Source organism: Phodopus roborovskii, unplaced genomic scaffold (assembly GCF_943737965.1).
Source record: "Phodopus roborovskii unplaced genomic scaffold, PHOROB, whole genome shotgun sequence".
Classification (NCBI taxonomy): domain Eukaryota; kingdom Metazoa; phylum Chordata; class Mammalia; order Rodentia; family Cricetidae; genus Phodopus; species Phodopus roborovskii.
In genome coordinates this window covers 6440819-6467196 of record NW_026126424.1, presented here as the reverse complement: position 1 = coordinate 6467196, position 26378 = coordinate 6440819, and the positions used below count along the sequence as shown (strand labels likewise).

General features: G+C 39.3%; 1 protein-coding gene across 1 annotated transcript in view; it reads right to left on the bottom strand.

Moving 5' to 3' along the window:
- Positions 1-18494, bottom strand: part of Ugt8 (UDP glycosyltransferase 8) — a 68075-nt gene extending 49581 nt beyond the window's left edge. The window contains exon 1 of the mRNA XM_051185554.1: positions 18326-18494. The gene's annotated coding sequence lies outside the window, so the exon portion shown is untranslated. The remainder of the gene's footprint in view (positions 1-18325) is intronic.
- Between the last annotated feature and the right edge of the window lie 7884 nt (positions 18495-26378).

The window sequence follows — 26378 nt, the reverse complement described above, 5'->3', positions numbered from 1 at the left end:
GGTATAGGAGACCGCTTCCTGAACATAACTCCAGGAGCACAGACACTGAGATCAACAATTAATAAATGGGACCTCCTCAAACTTAGAAGCTTCTGTAAGGCAAAGGACACAGTGGACAAGACCAAAAGGCACCCAACAAACTGGGAAAAGATTTTCAACAATCCTACATCTGACAAAGGGCTGATCTCCAAAATATACAAACTCAAGAAACTAGTCAACAAAACACCAAATAACCCTATTAAAACATAGGGTACAGAACTGAATAAAGAATTCTCAATAGAGGAAATCAAAAAGGCTGAAAGACACTTAAGAAAGTGTTCAACATCCTTAGCTATCAGGGAAATGCAAATCAAAACAATTTTGAGATACCATCTTACTCCTGCCAGAATGGCTACAATTAGAAACACCAGTGATGACTTATGCTGGAGAGGATGTGAGGAAAGGGGAAGGAACACTCCTCCACTGCTGGTGGGAGTGCAAACTCCTACAGCCATTTTGAAGATCAGGATAGCGGTTCCCCAGGAAGTGGGAATTAGTTTACCACAGGACCCAGAAATTCCACTCTTAGGCATATAGCCAATTGATCCACATCCATGCAACAAAGACATGTGCTCAACTATGTTCATAGCAGCATTATTTGTAATAGTAAGAACCTGGAAGCAACCTAGATGCCCCTCAACTGAAGATTGGATAAAGAAGAAGTGCAACATCTACACAATGGAATACTACTCTGCAAAAATAATAATAATAATAATAATAATAATAATGGAATCTTGAAATTCACAGGCAAGTGGATGGCACTTGAAGAAACCATCCTGAATGAGGTAACCCAGTCACAAAAGGAGGAACACAGTATGTACTCGCTCATATATGGATTTTAGACCAGGGCAAAGGATCAACAGCCTATAATTCACACCACCAGAGGAACTCGGATACAAGGAGGACTCTAAAAGATTCATATAAGGTCCCTCACAGAAAAGCGAAGAGACAAGTCCCCAGAGCACATGGGAAGTGGGGGGGGGGCAATGAATGGAGAGAGAACTAGGAGAAAGAGAAGGGGAGGAGACGAAAGCATGTGCGACTGGGAAGATTGAATCAGGGTAGGAATAGAAGACAGGAGACAGAAAGAGAGAGATAGAGAGAGAGTGAGAGTGAGAGAGACAGAGACAGAGACAGAGAGAAACAGAGAACATAAAAGAGGGACCCATTATTGGTTTGAAGAGAAAACTGAACCTAAGGAAATGTCTAGAGACCTATAAGTCTGACTCCAATTAACAATTTGAGCAACTGTGAAAACCTACCATAAACGCCCTTCCTGGATAGTGAGATCAACAACTAACTTATCCACCATCATGGAGCCCTCATCTAGTACCTGTTGGAAACAGAAGCAAACACCCACAACTAAACACTGAGTCTAACTAGAATCCAGATGCAGAGGGAGAGGACAAGACCAGGTTGCAGAAATACATAGACAGCTGACCTGAACGAGGAGGAACTAAAGGGGCTCCAGACTGATAGCTGGGAATCCAGCATGGGACTGACTCAGCCCCCCCCCCCCCCGAATATGGGTCTCAGCTAGAAGGACTGAGCAGTCTAAGGGACCTCAAACAGTGGAACCAGGACGTATTCCTGGTGCACAAAAGGACCTTGTGGACACATCCCCCATGGAGGGATACTTCCTTAACCTAGAGACAGGAGAGAAGTCCTAGTCCCTACTTCAAATAACTTGACAGATTTATATGACCCCACCTGGATGGCATTGCCCTACATGTGGAATTGGGGGGGATAGATGGGAGGGGAGGGTGGTCAGGGTGCATGTGAGGGAGAAGAGTGGAGAAGAGGGATGGAGGGAGAAGGAACTGGAATCAACATGTAGAATTTAAAAAAAAAAAAAGTGGATTTATGAACAGGCTTACAAAGAGCTAGGGAAATAACTTAAAACCTGGGGAGGGGTATGGAAAGGAGGAAAAAAAGGATAAGTGTAATGAGATTGATGTAGTATGATCATAAAACAGTTAAGATCAGATCAATGGAGTACTAAATTATAAAAAAATGAATTCAAGTTGACTTCCAAATTAGGTTACAGAGACTCCTCAATTGACACAAACTTCATAAGACAATCTAAAACATAAATTAGGCTTTGACAGATTAGGAGTGAGAATCCCCAGTTTATTCATCTCTGAAACAAGCTCCCTAGGGACATGGAGTTGCTAATAGTCATATAAAGTAACTGCCAACACAGGTCAAGATGTTTGCCAACATTCTGACAGTCCTAAAACAAGCAAGAGAAGATCATGGTCAAGCAGTTAGCAATGCAAAACTGCAAGGAAGCAGATTATTTTTCAATCACAAATACACAGAGACAATTTCCTTAAAATATTGTGATCATCTAAAGAACTTAATAGGTAATGTTTTAATTGGCTTTGTAAATGGTTGATCTTTAAGCATGTGGCTACAATTTAACTCTAAAACATCTCTAGCTTTTAAAGTCTAAAGATGCTTAAAATCTTTATTGCTGGGTTCTGTTGTTGTTTTTGTTGTTGTTATTTGTTCATTTGTTGTTATGTTGGTCTTTGGTTTTGGGGTTTTCTAGACAAGATTTCTGTGTAATAGTCCTAGCTGTCCTGGAACTTACTTTGTATCACACTAGCCTTGAACTCACAGAGATCTGCCTGCCTTTACCTATGGGGTTCTGGGATTAAAGGTTAGTGTCACCATATCCATCTGAGATCTGGTTTTAACTACTGTTATCCAGATAATAAAACTGGGAACTACTAGCCCTACTGGGTAACTGTATGATAGCATCAGAGCATTCTGTAAAAAAGACAAAACATCTATCATAATTTTAAAGGAATTAATGAGTATGTACATTTTAACTGAACTAGGAATACCTAACTTCACTTACACACCCAATTAATTACTGGAATCATTGTACCATGAGTTTATTATAAAACTAATCGAGGAACTGTTGATCAAAAAAATCTGAACACCTAAGCCAAGTTGTTCATCCTCGAAATGATCACAAATTTTCACCATATGAGAATATGAACGAACTAGGCATCTGGTATCACAGATGTGTGAGCCTAATAGTAGCAAATATTGCACATCTTTACTCCCAGCACTTGGGAGGCATAGGCAGGCAGATCTCAGTGAAATGGAGGCTAGCCTGGTCTAAAAAGCCAGGTCCAGGACAGCTAGGACTATTACACATAGAAACCCTCTCTCAAAAAAAAAAAAAAAAAATATATATATATATATATATATACATACAGTTGGAAAATGATGTTCCTTTAATTAAAGAAACACTTTCAGTGTTTATCATGTTTATCATATCCTAGCTAAAAAATGTACACACACACACACACACACACACACCCCTTAAAAGACTTAGGTTTCTTTTTCTGCAATTCTTCCAAGACCTGAACAGCTTGGTACTAATTATCTCCATGTCTCTGAATCATGTGATCAACATCCAACAAATACAAAAATTCTTTGTTTTGAGTCTGACTTCATCCAAGTCCTAAGCTATGCAACTGAGACTTTCTAAGGTTCAAACTTCTAACAAGTGATTATTTTTTTTAAATCATGCTATTAACATTTTAGGACTCTTTTATTGAGATCTTGTTGATATAATCAGATACATAAAAGTTACAAAATTATACATTTGTTTCTGTTACTAGAGGAACATCAGAAAAATTCATTGGGCCTTATGAAGGACCTACACAAGACTTTGTCCCCTGGGAATTAATATAACTTTGCTGTTTTTCACTCTAATAGTCTATATTATTATTGTTTTCAGACAGGTTTTCACACATTAGCCCAGTCTATCCTGAACCTCTATATATTTGTTTTGTTTATGTGGAATACAGCAGGTTAATCTGAAGGAATTGTAGGTCAAACTTTGCTCTCCCACAATGCAATGGTATTCAGTTAGTATCTGTGGCTTTGGAGGTGGTCCTGTAACTAGCTCTTGTATACCAGACTGGCCTCAAACTCATAGAGATCTGCCTGCCTCTGCCTCCTGGTGCTGGGATTAAAGGCATGCTTAAAGGATTACTTTCTGTAAAGTAATACAAAATACATTTAAAGTTATTTTCATCTAAAAATCAATTGGAGTCCTAATTTAACTACTAAATATATCTGAGTCCAAATTCTGTCCTTTGACAAAGGGACAATATCTCTAACGAATAAGTTACCTATTATCACAAGCCAAGCCATAGCTACTCACTGGCAAAGTCAAAATTATCACTCAGGTTTCCTGATTCTCATCCAATAAGTATATCCTGCCCTTGACAGGTAAAGACTTTCCAAAGCTGTAAGTAGCACATGTCAGATAACAACAGGTCAATTATTTTCTTGAATTCTGGGACACACAGATCACAACAGCAGAAAAGCCTTAGTACTAACCTTTTAAAACCTTTATACTGAAAAACCCTCAAATACTCATCAAAAAAAAAATACAATACTTCTTACTCAAAGGTAGATTTCTATCATGCACCTGGCTGCTTGTTGAATGAGTGGCTGGATTGCCTCTTAAATTTCTCAGATCTCTAAGAAATCAACCTTCCTAGTTCACCAAGACTGTCCTTTGTGAAGACAGAATGAGTTGTAATAGAAACAGAGCTGCACTTAGGCAATTAAACTAAAATCCTTTAACTAATATCTATATCTATACCTATATAGAGAGCTTACTGAAAAGATTTTAGTATATATTTATATTCTTTAGTGTTTATATAACACACACACACACACACACACACACACACACACACATATATATATATATATTACAAAGATTACATAATGATTATAAAATATCAAACACATCTCAGACCATGTTCTTAGCCCTACCTTCCACCTGTAAGCCCTGATATCTGACAGATCCCTGTATGATCTGACATAAGAAAGAGGAGAATTTCATTTCTAAAAGAATACACAGGGCAAGGAGAAAGAAACAAAGCAAAGTTGTCCAGAAGAGCTTGTGTCTATGTTTTGTGTACAGTTTAAAACACTGGACAAAAATTCAAGATAGGCTTACTTAAAGGATAACTGTTTGAAGTAATACACATATACCTCAAGGTATTTAAGAATGATCAAACTGAACTGAGTGATCATTGGTGGCTCATGCCTTTAATCCCAGCATTCAGAAGGTAGAGGCAGGTGGATCTGTGTGAGTTGCAGGCCAGCATGATCTACAGAAAAGTTCCAGGACAACCTCCAAAGCAATACAGAGTAACCCTGTCTTGAAAAACAAAAAAGAAAAAAGAATTATCAAACTGTTCCAGCACTTTGGAGGCAGAGTCAGGCGAATTTCTGATTTGAGGCCAGCCTGGTCTACAGAAAAGGGTCCAATACAGCCAGAGCTAAACAAAGAAAATATGTCTCATTAAAAAAAAAAAAAAAAAAAAAAAAAATAAAAAAAGATAAAACTAAACTGGCACATAACATTTTTGTTGTCTAATCACTTAGCCCAGTTATTGCTGCCTATATGTGCTCAGGTTTGCAGCTATCCACTGGGGTACCAGTGACCGCTCCTTTCACCAAAGAAAAGTTACTCTCTATCCAATAAGCATCAACTTCCAAGAGCTCCCCAATTATGGTTTGGTTATGAGGAGTCCATACTCCATCCATTTTTTTTAATGGTAAGCAGGTCTTAACAGATGTGACCACATCTTCCATAAGTTCATATATGTTACAGACATAACCAAACGAAAATTCTCAGAATTCCTTCCCATTCTCTACATCTGCTTCTCTCTTCCACCCTATTCCCTGAGCTTTATGGGTAAGAAGTTAATCCAGAAACAACCCCAACTATGGCTGAGCATTTGTAGTCATTATTCTCAGCACTTTGAATAGCTTGGAATCTCTGCATTAACCACTACCACTGCAATAAAAAGCTGCTCTGACCATGGGTGAGAGTAGCACAAATTTATGGACATAAAGTATTTAGAAAGAAGTCCAACAAAATGATCATTTACCAATAAAAGAACAGTAGATCCCCCTGGATCCTATAACCTCCCTAACTGTAGGTCTTAACTATGTTTGCAATAACAAGCATGAACTCCCTCCTGTGGAAGTGGCCTCAAATCCAATCAAGAGAGCTCCTTATTACCCCGGTTGCCAGTCTTCCCACTACTGCCTCAGTGCCCAAATCTTGCCTTCCTGGTTGCTGCAGGGGTCAATATGGAACCACATATGTTTTTTTTTCTCTTGGTAGCCTGCATAGTACCTTCTAGAACTATGGGAACTAGTTTGGAGGGAAGGTTTCCTAGTCACTTCCAGCTTGCTTTCTCTATGTCCTATAATCAAGCTATGTGGTGTCTTTAGCATTAGGGTCCTGCCATCCATCTAAAGTAGGCAACTAAGAACAGTGATAATAATCTAGATTGTTCTGAGTTCCTATGTGAAGTTCCTGATTATAGACAGGTAACTTGCATAGAGACTTTAATAGTTTTCATATTTTCTTTCTCTCTTTTTATTCACTTTTTCCCCTGGGCTAAAATATATTAAAACGTATCTTAATCTTGATTATATCCTTATTACCTTTCTCCTATGACCCTGTACAGACAGAAATGGGAAAGGAGTCATTTTGAACAAGAATTTTCATAATTACCAAGGGATAAAATAAAATAAAGGATGAGAAAAAAACAAAAGCACACTACCTGAACAGCATTTTCAACATCTGTAGCTACTGTAAAATATCCAAGTGAGGGAATTACGAAGCTTCCAAGTCTTCTTTCTGGTATATATAACCCACCCCAACTACTATTTTATGACACTGGGCACACTCACTCTCAAACATAAATCTGAAACAAAAACTAAGTACATTCAATTACTGCTGTGGCTAGTTCTTGTTATTAGTCTCACTCAGAATTACTTGAGAATGCACTTCTATCTATTAGAAGTCCCAGGTAAATAATAAAAAAAATACTCCCACATGAATGTGATCTTTAAAGAGTTCTGCAACAGGACTTTTCTGCAGATCAGATCTTCCCACTGTGCTGACTACATGGAACAGAGATCTTGGTAACCCTTGAGGTAACTACGTAGACAACTCCAAAATCCAAAGTACGAAACATTTCAAATTTGAATGATCCAGCTTGGGAGAAAACAGCAAAAGCATCAACACATGTGTAGAAAACTAGAAAAACTGCACTACCATGTGAGGAGCTAAAAATAACATTTAATGAGGCTTGACTATAGTATCTTTGGTGAGAACTGTTTATCCAAGGTGGTATATGGATCTGTGCTCTCCTCAGAGGGAGAAAGTGAATAGAAGTAAATGAGAACTGTTTATCCAAGGTGGTATATGGATCTGTGCTATCCTTAGAGGGAGAAGGTGGGCAGAAGTAAATGTTAAACTCTCATCAATATATGCAAAGGGTAAGGTGAAAGAAAAGTTTAAAGATGCACGGATACAATAATCTGAGGTGTCACTTGGAAGTCAAAGGCTAGTTGGGAGAATATCTAAAATGAGAGAGTAAAGACTGGGGATGTAGCTCGGTGGTATAACACATGTCTGGAACAAAGATGAAGTCTTTGCTTTTGCCCCCCAATCTCTCTCTTTATCACTCTTCCTCTCTCTCAGTCCCCATTCTCCTTACTTCATTTATTGCCTTGTCACCCACCTCTCCGTGGAAAGCTAGGGCACTTTAGGACTGAAATGGCCTGAAGCAAATGCCTCAAGAGATGGACATTGTCACCTTAATGGGTGTAAGCCTAGTAAGGGTATTGAGTGCACAGCTAGACCATGTGTCGGCATGAAGGTTGGCTAAAGACTATGCATTTCCAGAAGAAAATAAGGGGCACAGTTACATGGCCACTAAAAAAAGGTGAAGGGTGCAGCAAGTAAGCAGTGATGAAAGCGGACCCAAGGCAAAGGCGAGAGAGAGGCAATATGCGAGGTTGAAAAGAGAGAAGACTACACAAAGACCTCACAATGTGAATGGATGTTTCAAGCAATGTGAAGGGAGGGTTTTACTAAGAATTAAGCATAGAAGACTGGGCCAGACTAAAGCATTGAGACCTTAGAAAGATAATCCCATAGGTAACCCCAAAGTCTGTCACTTGGTTGGTGAAGACACGTAGATGAAGACCTAGTTTGCAAGTTGAGTTGGAACTCTTAAGCTTTCCAGAGAGTAGATTTAAAATGTCATAGCTGGAATTACAGGCGGGATTTTTAAAAAGAAATCTAGTCTGTAAGCATAAATAACCCTCACCAAAGGAATGAAGAAAAACTGTGAAGGCTCAAGAATGTTTTAAAGTTCTGAGAAATGTGAGAAAAGACAAGGGCACAACCAGAGAAGCATACGAAGAATACTCACAGCGTATGGGTGGGAGACTCTAGCAAGAGAAAAAGGGATTTACACTATGGTGGGACCCCAAAGTGACTTTATTGTAGAATTTACACAGGACTATGGAAAGATTTCAGAAAATGAGGTGTTTGTTATACCTCCAGCACCTGGCTCTCAGCAAGAAACCAAGGTCCTAATCTTGAAGTGATTTAAAACCTCAAGAAGTGATTTAAAACCTCAGAGCTCTCAAATCATGCTTACAGGAAAATACTACCTTATAACCAGAGATCAGTTGCAGATCAAGAATACAATGATAGAACATGCATGTAAGAATTTTGTAAACTATAGAACGGGGTAAAAAGGCTAGTTTAGGATGGTTATACATAATCCTTTAATCCTAGCTCTGCAGAAAATGGATACTGGAGGATCAGCAGTTCAAGGTCATCCTCCACTACATAGTAAGTTCAGCTAGCCTGAGCTACATAAAACCATGTCTCAAAAATAAAACAAAAATCTGATCACCTATTTCATTATTTTCTAAAAGATAGTTATCATTCCTTTTTTTTTCTCTTAGCAGCAATCATATATGTCTTTCTTTTTGTTGTTGTTTTTGATAAATTTTTTAATTTAAATTTGCAACAAGCTTGTTTTAGATGTCAATCCCAGTTCCATCGCCATGCCCTCCTCCCCTGTCCCTCTCCCAACCCTCATCCCATCCCCTTTCTGCTCCCCAGGGAGGGTGAGGCCTTCCATGGTGATTTTCAAAGTCTGTCATATCATTTGGAGCAGGACCTAGGCCCTCCCCCATGTGTCTAGGCTGAGAGTGTATCCCCCTATGTGGAATGGGCTCCCAAAGTTCATTCATATAGTAGGGATAAATACTGATCCACTACCAGAGGCCCCACAGACTGCCCAGTCCTCCTAATTAATACAACATTCAGAGGGTCTGGGTCTGTCCTATGCTGGTTTCCCTGCTATTAGGCTGGGGTCCATGAGCTCCCCTTGTTCAGGTCAGCTGTTTCTGTGGGTTTCTCCAGCCTGGTCTTGGCCCCTTTGCTCATCACTCCTCCCTGTCTGCAACTGGATTCCAGGATTTCAGCTCAGTGTTTAGCTGGGGGTATCTGCTTCTGCTTCCATCAGCTCCTGGATGAAGGCTCTAGGATGGCACATATGGTAGTCATCAATCTCATTATAGAGAAAGGACATTTAAGGTAGCCTCTCCACTATTGCTTAGATTGTTAGTTGGGGTCATCCTTGAAGATTTCTGGAAGTTTCCCTAGTGCCAGATTTCTCTTTGTACCTATAATGGCTCCCTCTACTATGGAACCTCTTTTCTTGTTGTCCTCTATTCCTTTCCTGACTCAATTTTCCTGCTCTCTCATGCCCCCCTCCCCTCCTCTTCCAGGACATCTGTTCAACTATGTTCATAGCAGCATTATTTGCAATAGCCAGAACCTGAAAGCAACCTAGATGCCCCTCAACTGAAGAATGGATGGAGAAAATGTGGTACATTTACACAATGGAGTACTATTCAGAGAAAAACTAAACAATAACAACAAAAACAATGGAATCTTGAAATTCACAGGCAAATGGATGGAACTAGAAGAAACAATCCTGAGTGTGGCAACCAAGTCACAAACAGACAAACTTGGTATGTACTCACTCATATATGGATATTACACATAGAGAAAAGGATCATCATCCTACAATCCACACTGCCAGAAAAGCTAGGAAACAAGGACGACCCTAAGGCAGACATACATGGTTTCCTGGAGAAGGGGAAAGGGACAAGATCTCCTAAGCAAATGGGAGCTGGGAGAGGGAGTAGGAGATAGTTATTATTTCTAAGGTAAGATTAGAGTCAGAGAAAGTAACTACATCCTATTCATAAATATCCCTAGTATACAGCTCAGCTCTGGGACGACAGTTCTCATGTATGATGCCAATGCCACCGCAGACAAGTCTTCGCTTTAATTACATTCACTTCCAGATCAATACTCTGGTTTCTTGGCAAGTTCATAGAAAACACAACCCTGGGTCTAACACTGAAGCATGGCTGCTTTTCTTTGAATGTTCTCGTGTTCCAATAAGGGTTTCTCTTTCTCTGTTGTTCTCACTTTGTTCTTAGTCACTGCTTCTTATTTCCCCTTCTAGATTCCCTAACCCTAATCATATCTCTATTAAGACATATTCTAATAAATGTCTCCAACATATTTTCAAATTCAGGAGAAAACGTACTTAGTGATTAGCATTAATTTCCTTAAAACAGCTTCCATTGGCCTTGCCTTTATCCATAACTTTCCCTGCTTCCCCCCAGCTCTGTCAAATAAACAGGCAAACCTGTTTGACCAGTTTGCTGTAAATGCTACTCTGCAAAAAGACCAACCGGACAATGGATAAAGCTATGGAAAGCACAGAGACCAATTTTTTTTTTTAAGTAAGTTGCACAATACCTGCAGTGTAAAAAGGCCTTTTAAAAACTAAGTCAGCAGCACATACTCGTTTATGTCATTGTCAGAAATACGTAAAAAAAAAATCCTCTTGGTATACTCTCCTATGTCGCTATGGCAACAATGCAAAATAATAGTAAGTCTGAAATGCTGTTTAAAATTTATAAAGGAGCTAGGTATGGGGACTAAAGCATTACAAATCTGACACCAGTTGTGCCATACATAAAAACTAAAAAATAGCTGATGGTTGAATTTCATTCAATTATATAGGTGTGCACACTTAAGCAGAATAAAAAGTTTTGAATTTTGCAAAACAGGTTACTCAAATGAGGATTCTTCCCATGGATGTCCTTTGATGTTGCTTTCAATAGCAAAGCCCTTTAGTTTAGTTCATTTAAAATATGAGACACTTTTAAACAATTAGTTTCTTTTACTGATAAAAAGTATTTATATGATGCAATAATGTGTGCAATTAATATAGCAAAATATCAATTATATAACTTTACAACTCTGTGTGTTATGCATATATGTAGTTTAGCATATGTGTGCCTCTGTCCTGGTAGGTCAGGCACATCTGTGGAGCTCAGAGAACAACCTGGAGTTTTAGCCCTCACTTTCCACCTTGTTTGAGACAAAGTCCCTTGGTTTTTTAACTGTGTAAATCAGGCTTCATAGCCTGTGAGTGTCCAGGGATTCTCTTGTCTCCACAGGAATCCTGGGATTACAGACATACTCCTATGTCTGGCTGTAGACTAATTTAAAGACCCAAACTCATATGCTGAGGCTTGTAGAAGAAATTCTTACCTTACTGAACTATCCCCTAAACCTTAAAAATATTTTTTAAAAATTTTAAATATTGCCCCTATTCCTTCAGCTGTTTTGAAGTTTTATAGTTCATATGATTTAATTTGTGAAACATAAAGAAAATCTTACAGCTATTACATCAGATTTGCACAAATAACTTTACTTTTCCAACACTTGGGCACACACTTGGACTTTTCACACTTAGAGAAATATTAGTCCCATAGTTTCTTCTCATTAAAACAAGGTACATTTAATGCAATATCTAAAACAAGACTTCAGATCTAGAAAATATTTTATGCATTAAAAATTCACATAATAATCTAAGGCCATAATGAAGATCTCCAAAATGTCCCTACTATGCAGTCTTTCCATCTAATCAAATACTTTAAAACTTAGGCAACTTTCCAGTCTGAAACCAGCAGCTGTCTTTGAACCTGAAGCCTAGACTATCCTAGATACTCTACAGCTCACCAATAAAAAAAAAAATTGCATTTTTGTTCTATTATTCAGTAATTAATATCTATCTACATGAAACAATCCCACCTACTCAAATTTCAATTTAGCCTTGCAGTCTCTCTAAAGGAGTACTGAGAATAAATATCTAATGAAAATAAAACTGAATTTGTGCACACACAATGTGGAATAGAACAAAAATCTGAAACTGGAATCACACAACTCTCTACGCTTTGTAAGTAATAGGACCGCATACTGTAAAGCAAAGAATGGAAAATAAACCACAGAAAGTCGACTCTGCCAAAGAGAAATACTGGTAACAGAAAGTATCATTACAGTCTCTCAAAGCCATCAGCAAAGCTAACCACATTTCACCTTTAAATTGCTAAACACTATATTTCATTTTTTTCACTAAATTCTTATATTTTCTAAAGCTATGCACTACTGAGAGTACTATACAAAAAGAGTATGAATTAACCATAGATAGGATTGACTAATAGACTTACTAATTTGAGCTAAACATAATTACATATAAGCAATTAATCACTATTATGCCTTCCAATTAATGTGTAAATAACATGTACAGTGTTCAGGTATTGGCTAGTTACCAAACAACTCATATACATAAACATTTACTCTCAAAATATTCACTAGTCACAAAAAAAGGTATTTATTTATTTATTTATGGTGCACATTTTAAGTATTTGTTGTGGATATAAAATATCATCACTTCATCCAAATAGAGAAAAGAGATTAAGACAGAAAATAAGGGATATTTACACATCCCTGTAATAAGCTTCAGGGGAGGAGGGGAAGAAAACAAACTTCATGATCATCCTTCCACTGCTGGCTGTATGGGTTAATCATTACTTGTTCACAACGTTGAGTTTAAAACCCTGGATCAACATTATAGTTTGTTTGGCTATGGGTCTCTGCATCTGTTTTCATCAGTAGCTGGTATACAGTCACTCATAAATGGGCATTAGTTGTAAGGAAAACCATGCTACAACCCACATACACAGAGAAGCTAAATAACAAAGAGTGTTCAATGTAGAGATAAGTGAATCACACTGTGAAGGGGAAATACAATGGACATTGCCAACAGAAGGGGGAAAGGGGCTGGAAGCTGGGGTGGGGATAGGTAGAGGAGGGATCAGGTCGGGATGAGCTAGAGCAATAGAAACTCCCAGGAATCTATCAGAAAGATCCTAGCTAAGACTCCTAGCACTTGGGGATATGAAGCCTGAACCAGCCATCTCTGTAACCAGGTAAGAATTCCATGAGAAAGACTGAAACACTAAACCTGCCATAAGCCCTTCAACTTACAATTTGCCCTGCCTACAAGATGTGCTGGGGGAAAGATGATGCAGATATTGTGGGAGTGAGCAACTAATGACTGGCACTGGTGAAGACCCATGCCCTGAGGGCCAGAATTCAGAGGTGGGATACCCCAAACACCTAGGAGCAGGCATGGGGGGAAAAAGTAAATTAAAATGATTCATAATCACATTCTGCTATACTTGTAGATTGATGCCTAGGCTAAATGTCATCAGAGAGGTTTCACCCAGCAAATGATGGAAATAGTTTGTTAACTTTTGATATATACCTTCAGTTTTGTTTGCTTCGGGCTCTATTAAAATGAACAATCAATAGCTTGTGAGATCATCCAATACATAGAGTACCAACAACATCAGTTTGAGGAATGGTTGGTGTTTAGATAGAGTTCAGCTGGAACAGAGGTGTTCTGGGAGTACAGCATCCCCCAGAACTCTGAGCTGGCTTCTCTGCTCCCTTCACATATTTCAGTGTTTGTTAATCCACTGGCTTCTCAAACAAAACACTACAAACTGGATCACCTCATAAATTTCTGAAATAACCTCCAGACCCAGCCAGCCAGAACTTTGGGAACTAAAACATCTAATCAAAAACCCAAGGGCTGTTTGTATTAAAACAGCTCCCACTTGTTAGTAACAAACAGGTAACCTTGTAGACACTATGCTTAAGACTATCTCTTTTATCTCACAGAAGCCTTGTAAAACATGTGCTTTATTCCCTATTTTGCAGAGTAAGGATAGAAAATGAACTGCAAGCTCCAGGACATGGAACTTAACTGAGGGAAGGTAGAGCAGGAATGTCTAATATTCTTCCCTTCATCACCTAATGACTCACTTCTTGAAGTTCCCTCCTTTCCCCTCATTCTGCCTTGCCCTATTGCTTTCCACTGTCTTTCTCTCTTTTTTTTTTTGTTTTCATTTTATTTTGTTTTTTGTTTGTTTGCTTGTTTCTCCCTCTTTCTCAAACGAGTTGCCAAATTTTTCTTCTATTTTCCTACCATCTCTTGGTACCTTTCCTGGTAAGCCCATCAACTTTCAATGTTCACACTTATGCAACATGCTATATCTGTCATTCTTGCATTCATCAATCCATTAATCTACCGACTTACTGTCTAACCTAGGACGTCTCTTCACAAAACTGAATACAGATCTCTAATGAACTTTCTATATCGCTTCAGATGCTGCATGCCCCCAAAGGGACCTGACTTCTTGACTTCTCATATATCTGTCTCTTATCCCAAATTTCTGTATTCCACTAGCACATCCATCACCTGCTCTTGCAGACTCTATCCCTTGGAACACATTCTTCTTCACTCAAGCAACACTTACATATTAGGTCCTCTTATCAAGGTCATCCCAATACATAAAAGCTGTTCCTGTCTCAGATGTCTGAGGTCCATCCTTCTAGACTGCTGTGCAAGGTGACCTCTCACCTCTTTTAAAAAACAATTCTGCATAGAGACCCACATCCCTCAGGGGGGCAAACAAACTTCTAGGATCATATGTCTGCTAAGCTTGATTTTATGTCACCTTCCAGGAATCCTTTAAAGTCTTCTTGAATTAGTAACTAGCCATTCCCAAATACCTGCTCAGGCACTCTGATCACACTTCCACCACAACACTAAAGGACAGTTCTCTTCTATTTATTAATAGTAGTTCCTTATGAATGTGAAAAGTACCCTGTAGTGTATTGAGCAGCTGTTCAATGTCAAGACACTGTGCTTCCCCATAATTTAAAAAAAAAAAGTTCCTATAATTCTAGATCACACAGCACTAGACTTCCCTCTTAGACCCAGAAACTACCTCAATTAGAATTGTTTGCACAATCTCAGAGCAGAGAGACTGGCAATTGGTTTTGCTGTTAATAAATGCTTGTTAGAGGAAAGAATATATGTTCATGAAATGCTTCAGATTAAGATCATATGACTAACACAGTTTTCAAAACTAACAGACTTTTTTCAAATTTATTGGATTATGTAGCTCCTCCTTAGGCAGTATGCAAAGTGACATTTAAATAATTAAACCAGCATCCAGTATGGTTAGCAGGATTATCAAATTACACTTTTACTTAGCTTCCAAGATAGAGGATTTTAACACTACATTATACTGGCTGAAAGAAGTATATAAAAATCTATACTCCTATACCCAAACCCACACAATTCATTTTAAAATGAATTTAATTTAATTCATTCAATGTAATTCAAAATTTTAAAAAAAAGTCAAATTGTCTACAGTGAAGATAGTCTTCTAAAGATCTCACATACAAAGTTTTCTGTATATAAACATATTAAAACCTTGCATACACAGGTCAAACCACTCAGCACAGCAAAGAGCACATTAACAAAATTTATCTCTCGCAAATCTACAGGCTTTGTCCTTGACAATGGATACATCATTTCACTAGGATGAGAGAGAAAGAGAAAGAGAGAGAGAGAGAGAGAGAGAGAGAGAGAGAGAGAGAGAGAGAGAGAACAGATAATAATACAGCATCAGGACCTGCTCCCAGCCTGACAGCAGAAAGTGATAGCTGATAACAGAACGGACACCCACACCCAGACAAAGCATATAAAGAAGAATGGCACCTCTGTCTCCATTCTAACACTTCAGCCAGCAGGCAAAGACTATGAAGTGTAAGCAAAAACTAGTTCTCTACCCCTCAACAAATGGCACTGTGGAATCTTTATAGATTCATACTTATCACCCAGACACCACAAAAGAAAATAGCATATCCAGTAACTTCTGAAGAAGGTTTACAAACTGCTTATCTCAATGGCTTTCTTTGAAGTTCTGGTGGTTAATACAGGGTGAACTACCCAGATAATACCTATAAAAATAAGCACCAACTCATGTTGCCCGTATAATGCATATTGCATAAGCAGGCAAAAGTTGACATTGTGTGTGTGCCTTGGCAATTTTCAGGTGTACTCCGGAATTTCAGATTTAATTAATCAAGAAATCTGGTTTGGGATGCAACTCCATAAATTATTTTGAATGGAGTCTGAGGATTGAGGTTAGGTTTAACAGCAATATTTAAAGGATGACTAAGTCCAGGACCACTCATGGGTACCTTGAAATATCCCAAATTAAATAGCTAGAAAAGTTAACTATGGAAAACTTTTATTAAAAAAAAAACTTACAAAATCTTGCCATGAAATGCATTTATTGAGCTTTGGGCAGTAGCAGTACCATGGCCAAATGAGGCTTATTTGAGCTCAGACATGATTATTCCTAATTGAAATGTATTTATTGAACTGTTTGTTATAACAGCTGTTCTAATTGTCATTATAAACACAAAACTGAAAAAAAAAAAAAAAAAGCAGAAGCATGGCCAGTAGTATGTCCAGTCATTAACACGTACCAAACAAAGCTGACCTGGTGTTCTAAATGCCAACATTCTTCCTCACAGTTTAAAAATGTTCCTATAGCACAGACAACACTAGAAGTGCACTTAATCTTGCTGGTGGCAGATAAACTGGTCATTCTCTCTAATACTATCTAGAAGAGTTCAGAGTTGCTAAACAGACATGGTCAGAGCAAGGCCTCAAGCTACCAAGAAATAGTTTCTTCAGGAAAAGTTAACTTCAGACTCAAATTTAATTTGATTAACAAAAAGTTCTGTTCTTCCTTACCACATACTTAAGTGTATGATTTTTTCCCCCGGTTAATTAAAAAAAAAAAAAAAAACAGCCTAAGGACAACCAAGGCATGACTGTTAATGCTATTGGAATGACTAAGGAAGAGTTTCTAACGTTTTAACCTTTTTAAGACAATTGCTTCCCCCCCCTTCCCCCCCCTTCCCCCCCCCCCCGGGCAAATGATTTAAGGAAGCCTACATCCAACAGGGTTATTTGTATATGTTTGTTTGAGGGAACATGGGATTACAGATAGAAGCAACAGCATTTGTGGCATCCAGCCAAACGGCCACACCTTCCTGTCATTAATTTTTTGAGGAAAAAAAAAAAGCAGATGTACAAAGTGATGGCCTAAGATGACAAAAAACTTCAATGCTTTCCTTTGAAAATGTTCAGAAAGCAACCATGTGAAACAGAAGCCTGTGACTTGTCCTGACACTGTGTCACAATTGTGACTTTCCAGGGAAGGTGAGGATCAAGAAAGTCACCCCTTTCTTCCCTTGTGACAACCCCTCCCCCTACCTAGACTTTTCACATTCGTTAATTTCCTGAACTGTAAGCACTTTCCTGCCTCCGCTCCCTCCTTCACGTCCTTCAGAACTCTGAAAGATGCTGATGACTGGTACCAGACACAGGCACAGCAGCGATCCTGTCCCTAAGAGCTGCAGAGTGACATGTTTTCAGTCCCCAACTTTACAACCCTTCAAACCTAGGAGCTCACAGATCAGGTTCTGCCTCCAGACACCTCTGGGTGTCCTTTTGCCCCGGACAGACGGACGCACTGCATCCGCCAGCGCTGGGCGATGGATGCGCTCTCCTCCTGCACCCCCCCCCCACCCCGCCCGCAGACAGGCAGCACCCATCCCGGGCCTCGCGTCTCCCTCACAGCAGGCAAGCCCTGGGAGCCCTCCGGCTCACTCCGCAGAGCTCTCACCTCCCAGCCCGGCCGGCCCTGCACCCCCGTCCGCCATCCCCGGGCCACTCGCGAGTCCGCCGCTGCGGTCACCGAGAGAGAGGTCCCGCGTGTGCGCGAGCCGGGGCAGCCCCTTCCCCGATGCACCCGTCGCGCACCTCCCGCGGGAACCCGCGAGCCAGAGCGTCCCGGGCGGGGCGGCGGCTGCAGGCGACCACCCCGTCCCGGTCAAGCGCGAGGTCCCGCGTCGGGACAGGCGCTCCCGCCGGCGCGGGGGACACCTCAGGGGTGACAAACCGAGCTAGCTGTCCACGGCGCCGCGCCAGAGCCGCGGGGGGCGTCCGTCCGTCAGTCCGTCCCTGCCTCCCTGCCGGCCTCGGACAGCCGGCAAGTGGGCGATCCCGAGCCCTCGGTCCCCACGCCCGTGCGGGCGCCCGCCGCTTACCGCGTGCCCCGGCTGCCTGCCGCGCGGGAGTTGGGAGAGCGCCCGTGTCGCGCGCGGGACGGTCGCCTTCCGAGGCTGGCCCTGAGGGGACGCTGCAGCGCGCCTGTCGGCTTAAGACGGCCGCTCGCGGCCAGGCGATGCTGCACCGTGCCCTCCCTCGGGGCCGCAGCGCGCCTGCTCCCCCGCCCGCCCAGCCCCGCGGGCCCCGCCCCCTCCCTCCCTCCCTCCGCCCGGCCGGGCCCCGCGCGCCGCCCCGGGAGCTGGAGCGCGCTCAGGCCCGCGCGCGCCCGCGCTCCCCCCGCACCCCTGCACCACCCCCGGGCCGCCGCTCGCACCTCCTTGCCTCGCGCTGCCTCGGCCGGCGGGGACACCGATGCGCACGCGCCTCGACGGCGGCGGCCCGGGATGCTGCGAGGCTGCACCTGCCGCAAGGTCTCCCCCTCGAGGCGCGCCTGCGCCCCGCTGCTCCTCGCCGCCCGCCTTTTTTTTTTTTTCTTTAATCTCCCGCCCCCCCCCCGCCGCCGGCGCTACAGAGGAGCGGAGCCCGCGGGGCGCCGGCGCTCGCCCCCTCCACTTCCTGTGGGCCAGCCTGAGAGTCGCTCTGAGAGGGGAGCCGCGGGTCCGAGCGCACGCCTGCGCACACGTGGAGAGCGCAGAAAACGCGGGCCTCGGCCGCCTGGAAAAAGCCAACTGGGGCTGCTCGTGAAAGGGCCATTTAAAGTTTTGCTTCGTTGGGTCCGGCTTCCTGATTCTGACTGAAAGTGTTTGCTAGCCGCGTGGCCGCCAAGTTGGCTTCCAGGTCAGGAAGCAACACTTCCCAAAGAGTTTGTGACCTCTGGTGCCAAAGACACTGGAGACCAAATGTCGGTGGCAGGCTACAGGCTGCAGAAAATTCAGGCACTATTTTCTACACACACACACACACACACACACACGTGTGCTATGATGCAGCCATGAAAAGTTTGTGTTTAAATGTTCAGACACACACACACACACACGTATGTGTGCTACGATGCTGCCATGAAAAGTTTGTGTTAAACTGTTCAGAGATGAAAAAAGAAGGATGCCGTTATTGCTGTTTTAATGCACCAACTTAAGCAAAAAAGAAATTTGTGTAATGATATGACCGATTATTCATTGTTCTTATTAACAGTATATTTAAAAACTATAGTGCCCAAAGGTCATAATCCCAAATCTTTGCTCTAATGGAGTTTTCAAATACCTACAAAGGCGATAATGCACTTGTCTTCTTTGTAAGTTAGAAATCTCCATACTTGACCTAAGGAGATTAATATGGTGTACATTTATTTTTTTAAATTGCAATAGAAAAATGATAGAAAAATGAAAGCAAGTATCAAATATAATATAATAAATAGAGAATATGAAAAATTTCTTTAAAAGCTTTGTTTTCTCAAAAGTCATGTTCTAGTTGCAAGTAATTGTCCTAAAAAAAGTGTACATAAATTCTTGACATTAGAGATTTAATAAATAATTTTGACTTATCTTTTCTATAATTTGTGTCACATCCATGTGCTTAATAAAATCATATTAACTAATAATACTGTATTTTTGTCATACTTAAAAGATGTTGAAAAATGTTGAAATTACTGAATATTGTATGTAGCTATATCCATGAATTTTGTATCTATGATCCAGACATTATTCGACATGTTTACCACAGCCCAGCACCAAAAGGACGTTCCTCAACTTAAGCTGATTATGCCTTTGCATAAATTAGAATGGAATTATGTGTCTGGGCTTTGAAACAATAAAGGAAATCATAAAAGTAAACCTCACTCTCTTCATTTTAAAATACCATAGCCACTGGCATTTAATATAACTGAGAGGATAGTTAGATAACATGAATAACATTTACTTTATTACTTCCCTTCAAAGAAGGGTGCATAGTTTTCACATTCAATCCGTCTTTTAAGTTCCTATTCACACTAACAGGAATTGCTCCGGTTACAGAGTGTTGCATTAGATAACATATCCTATCCGTAAAGGATGTTTCAGCCTAGGTAAAATAAATTTGGTGTGTTTTTGCTACATACCACATTCATTATTAGTTCATATAGTTTAATATAAAAAGGCTTATTATAATTCTAGAGACTCTTGGACCAAAATGATTTCAGTGGAAAATATCAATACTTGTGAGACATAACAGCTTCGCTAGTAATCATTAACTATTAATTTTGTGACACAACTGAGTTTTACTCTTTATTAGCTGTGTTACCAATTGCTGTCTCTCTTGATATTTTTGACCAATAAGATAGTCATGATGTGGTGCTGGAGAGAGGGCTCAGAGATTAAAAGTTAGCCCTGCAATTATGGATCTTGCCCTTATTTGTAGAGAGTAATAGCTTACAAACATTTAAGAAAACACATGTGTGTATACAATTAGATTATTTAAGTTAATTAACTATGAGGCAAATCATAAGGAGAAAGGAAAAGGTGAGAAATTAACTTGTGCAGGACTTGATATAAAGGGTCTTGGAAGTGATTCAATTTGTTTCAAGACAGTAACAGAGAAAGTCTATCAAGTATTGAGGATTACTTTGTGTGAAAATAGTATATTGTTAGTTCTTCCTTGACAAATACAATAGCCTACTTCGTATTATAAATAAAAAGTTAACTTTTATATCTCAACATTAAAACCTATTGCTTTTTTTCCAGTGTACTTTTCACCATTTTGCTCCTAATGAACAAGTGAGTGCCCATAGGTGCAGAACTGTCAGTCCTGTTTCAAATGTGAACATACCCTGATCCTCTACCCCAAGAAGAACTGAGAACAGAAAGATCAAGTTGCAAATTCATCCTTTAAATATGACGAAAGTGATATGGAGGAAGTTAGAACTGAGTAAGAACACATAGGAAAGCTTCACAAACACTTACTTGAAAGCCCAAATGTTGTGAACGATGAATAAAATTCTCAGTAGGTCAACAGGTCAACAGTAGAGGACACTTGACTAGAAAGAATAGAAAGACTGATCTAGCTATGTTTTTCTCCTTTATTAAACTCACCCATTATTATCCACAGTGTGCCACTGTTTCTGTTGATGTTCTTAGATAAAACCACTCTTTTTCCGATTTCAAGTAGAAAGAACAAAGACAAAACCACACACAAAATACATAAAAGAAAAAGTAGGCAGTGAGATGTCAGGATCCATATATGGTATGTAACAATTTGAAAAAAAAAAATTCAGAAGGGGTAATGGAATTTGAATAAAGATCTCTTGGAAACAATACTAGAGAAGAAAAAAAAATGCACCTAAAAAAATCTATGAGTTTTGGGCTTTTCATAGCAAATGCCATATGACTTAATAAGTTTTATTGATGTATTGAAACACTAGCAGGGATACGAATATATAACGGCATTATTACTTATGTAAAATCAGTGTGTTCTACAAATATATCCTTAAAGTCTTTAACAATAGTTCTTTCTACAACCAAGTATAAAATGGTATAGTATAGACAGATACATAGATGTACATCTGTAATCTTAGCACTAGAAAGTAGCAACAGGAGAATCGGAAGTAAAAGGTCATCATAGTCTACATACTAACTTTGGAACCAGTCTGAACTACATGAGCAAACCTTTAAAGAGACAAAACTAAATAAATAAATAATGACATATTTTTCTATCGTTCACCCCTGTAATGTTGATCATGCAATAAGGAGCACAGCAGAACAGATTTAAGTTCAATTGGGGGAAGAAGAAATGGGTGGCTATCCATTCCAATGTCCCTTTATTAATAATCTCAAATGTTTGAATATATTGCCTGGGAGGACATCTACAGCTTCCCATACATTGAACACTTCATAAAGTACCTCTGATGGTCATTCTTCCAAATGTGATTATCTGTTTAAAGATAATAATAGGGGCCCGATGTCCACAAAGACTCAGTAAGTCTAATTTAATGTTAATAATAATCATTTAAAGTCAAATGATAATTATGAAAATTGTGACATCTATTTTGTACCACTAGGTCTAATTTGACACCAGTAATAATAATGATCAGTGAAATTATAATTATCATGAAATACATGTTGTTAACTTTGAATCCTTAATATCAAGTTTCAGACAAAATATCTCATTTACTTCTCATGAAAATCCTACAAAAGTGTGTTAAGTATTGTCCTTGTTGAATATAAAGTAGAGGTCGTGGGATAAGACTTAGCCAAATTCACTAACAGAGCAGCAAAATGGAAAGTTCAGTTGAGCTATGTTTGAGTCAGTAGTAATGTTCAGGATTATTTTTATTATTGGGAAATAGCATGGATAAAACTCTGATTCTTGATCTAGTGTCCAATGAGTTGAACATTTAAAACACTTTCTAAAATTTTGTGATGAACCAGGTTTAATCAGTTATGGGAAATATATGGTAACATCGAACCTTTCTTACATAATCATTGACAAACTTCAGGCCTGGGAAGGGTCATACACTGGATTCCTACACTGCCTATATCTAGTCTCTGACAGTGGTTATTGCCACAATTTTATCAGAGAGTACAACCATGTCACAGGACATTAAAGCTAAGTCTCAGTTCAGCAAATGCCTTCAGGTCTATTCCCATGCACTTTCCAGATACTACTTATTATTACACAGCTTGTTAGACTCATCCTGTAATGCCTTCTGGCAACAAAGAGTTTTATAATGTATTAAATATTGTACTAATGCTTATTATAAGGACTTGAATTTATTGTAAGCCTTAGGCAATATCAACTAGTTCTGAAATCCAATCAGCAGGCAGACGATTACATGATCATCGTATGCTTTAAGTTTTGATAAAAGGGCTGCTTGACTAAATACATCCATAGCAGCTTTTAGATTCAGTAAGCATAATTAAAATGTCAAAACTTTCTGTCATTTTTTCCATGTGTCCTTGTATTGATGAGCATTAGTGAATACTTCCTTCTTAAATGTTAATTTGCCTGATAATGTTACTTACTCACACTGGGCAGTTAAGGAAGACTTTGATTCTTTTCCAGATATTTCCTTCAGTATTTTCACACTAAGAACAAATTGCATTGCTTTTAAGAAAGTAGTAAGGAAGCTGGGCATCGTTGTGTATGTTTATAATCCCAGCACTCAGAAGGCAGAAGCAGGAAGACCTCTGTGAGTTCAAGGCTACCCGGGTTTACATAACAAGTTCCAGGATAGCCAAGACTACATAGAGACATAGAGAGACCCTGTTGGAAAAAAAAAAAAAAAAAAGGAAAATAAATCTTCAAATTTGGTATAAACACTAATTTGTTGCCCTTTGATTTAATTTTCTACAAATCCTGGTATTTAAATGTCTCTTTATTAGGTTAGACTTTTTCTCCAAAGTTAAATTTATAATTGCTTTTTCATAGTGCCAGTCTTCATTTTGACCCTTCCAATGTCTACAAAGGAACTAGACTACTGTACAAGGGAAAAACAAAAAGGTTAAGTCTTTTTGCTAATACCCAAACCTATTATTGTTTTAAAAGTGCATGTTTTTATTTATATTTTGGAACTGTGTATGGAATAACTCTATTGCCTTGCCTTCCTCCACTGCCTTCGTTATATTGTATTGTAAAGAGCAACAGTGTGCAAATAAACTGCCTAAAGGCATATTCACTGCAAGAAAAGTCCCCAGTAGTAGTATACCACTGTCATGTGAGGAACCCTGGGTCAAGAGGGCATTTTCTCTATAAAATTAGAATTTGAGACTCTTACATAAACCAGATAATGATTGCTTTAAAAAAAAAAAAGTCAATGTCCAGAGAAAGTTCCTTGCATGTGTGCTTAGAAATTATCCTAACACACCAAATTAATCCTCTCTACCAGATCATCTTTCCTATACAACTCAAAGAATTTCCTAACATGAAACACATGTGAGGGTTCAGAATTTGTGCCTAATCTCAATCAAGTTAAGTAGTTCTGAGCCCAGAATAACTGGTAAACTATGAAAGAAAATGGACAAGACAGAGAAAAGTTTATAGCCTGATAAACATTTTTATGAAGTCGAATTGATAGGATACAGAGATGAGACCAAAGGCTAGAATCTCGAAAACTTCATTCAGCTGCATCTGGGCTCTAATGACGATCCCACAATTTCCAATCCCTGAAACTCCTGTGACTCCAATTCTCACCTTTTGTGTGAAGAAATCTTGTGATTTTCTTCTTAGTCACTACGCACTGGGAAAATAAGTGGAGATTTCCAGGTGGTTATGAAAATCTTGGAGAGAGGAAGAAGACTGTTATACTAAAAAGGAAAATGTAACTTTCCGAGATTCAGGGAGCTTCTAAAACCAAAAGGTCTCTCCCTACAGTTAAATGGCTAGACAACTGCTGGAGAGAAGAGGCTTCCGTGGAGGCTGAAGGCTGCCAACATATTAAGCAAATAGCTCAGGGATACAGATATTGTGAGCTGTCATACATTCTGAGCTGGAAGTTTTGGCATTGTGAACATATTTGAGTTTTCTATGCTCTTATCAGTAATTCCAGTAAGTTTATTAGTTATCTAAAAATAGATTTTGGTGAAATAATTTCTTTGTGTTATTATTGATGTCCTATCTATGGTCAATAACTATTTTTGGTCATTCCTCCTCAAGAAAAGTAACATAACATAATTGGCATTCAAACAGGAACCAAGAGAGTCAAAGATGATTGGGAAAAGTATGGTTACATGGCCCCTGTTTGAAAGTGGGGCATCCATGGGAGGAAATCATAGTATGGCTACTTTCTTTATAGTGATTGCATTTTAGTGATTGCATGCTTCCTGTGATTGGTAATATGATATGCAACAAAGGCCAATCTAAGAGCATAGTGTTCTTGGGAACCAAAAGTAGACACCCTCCTCTATATGATATTGATTTGCAGGCCTCCTGGATGAATATGGTGTGTTATGCAAGTATAGATAAATCCCTTAAATAGCTTAAATTGCTAAGTTAATATAGTATTAAACCAACTGCTAATGACATTATTACACCTATAGACTAGTGCATCTCTCAGTAATAGATGGCAATTAGAACAAAGATTCATGACTGGTCAAAGTGGAGAGATTGAGAAACCATGGAATGTGCACGTACATGTGCATGTGTGTGTGTATTGGTCAGGAAGATATCAGCAGGTATCTTTGGAAGTTGGCATTCTCCTTCCACCTTTTTGAAGCAGGAGCTCTTGTATTTCTGCTCCTGTAATATAATTATATCACATCTCCCTCCTTCCCTTAAATCTTTCTTGTGCCTCCTTTTTTTTATTAAATTATTACCACACACACATTCATACTGGCATTTGTAATAATTTATGATTTTTTGCCTTATAATGTTTTTCTTGTTTTGTTTTTTTTATCATAGCCATATCACACAGAAAAATAACACTGGTACTCAAGTGGAACACTCATCTTGTCTGGCTAGATTTCATAGTGCTGAAACACCGGCCAGGATAAGTAACTATCAGTGTTATCCTGTTGTGAACCTTGAGAGCTACAGTAACAACCAACCTGGCAAGACCTGTCACTTGTTTAATAGTGAAAAAAAAATGTCATGGGAGTAACCAACTACTTTCTGTTCCTAGCATTGAAACCTATATCTGTGACCATTTTTAAGACCAACAACTTGTCTAGATCAGTCATAGACCCAATTACTATAACTTCTCTAAATGGGTATGGCATTAAACCAACTCCTAATGACTTACTGTTATAACCATAATAATAAGTAATAGATGATAGCCTGGAGGTCTGTCCTACCTTTAACACAGAGGAGGAGAAAGTATGTAATTCAGCATGCAGGATGAATTAGCCAATGCACAGGATATGGTAAGCTTGTAGTATACAATACAAAATAATAATGTCAGCTAGAAGCATCTTCTATGAGTAGCATGACTTATTCACTAGAAAGAATTCTAAAAGGTGACTCCAATCCTACTTTGAAGAATGTAATTAAAGGTAATATCAAACATAGTTGAATAACAATGTTATTTTAGGTCATTATATTTGAAAATATTTATGAAATTGGGGGTTACAGAGATGGCCCAGCAGGTAAGAGTGCTTGAACCTATATCAGAGAAACCAAGAACAGTTC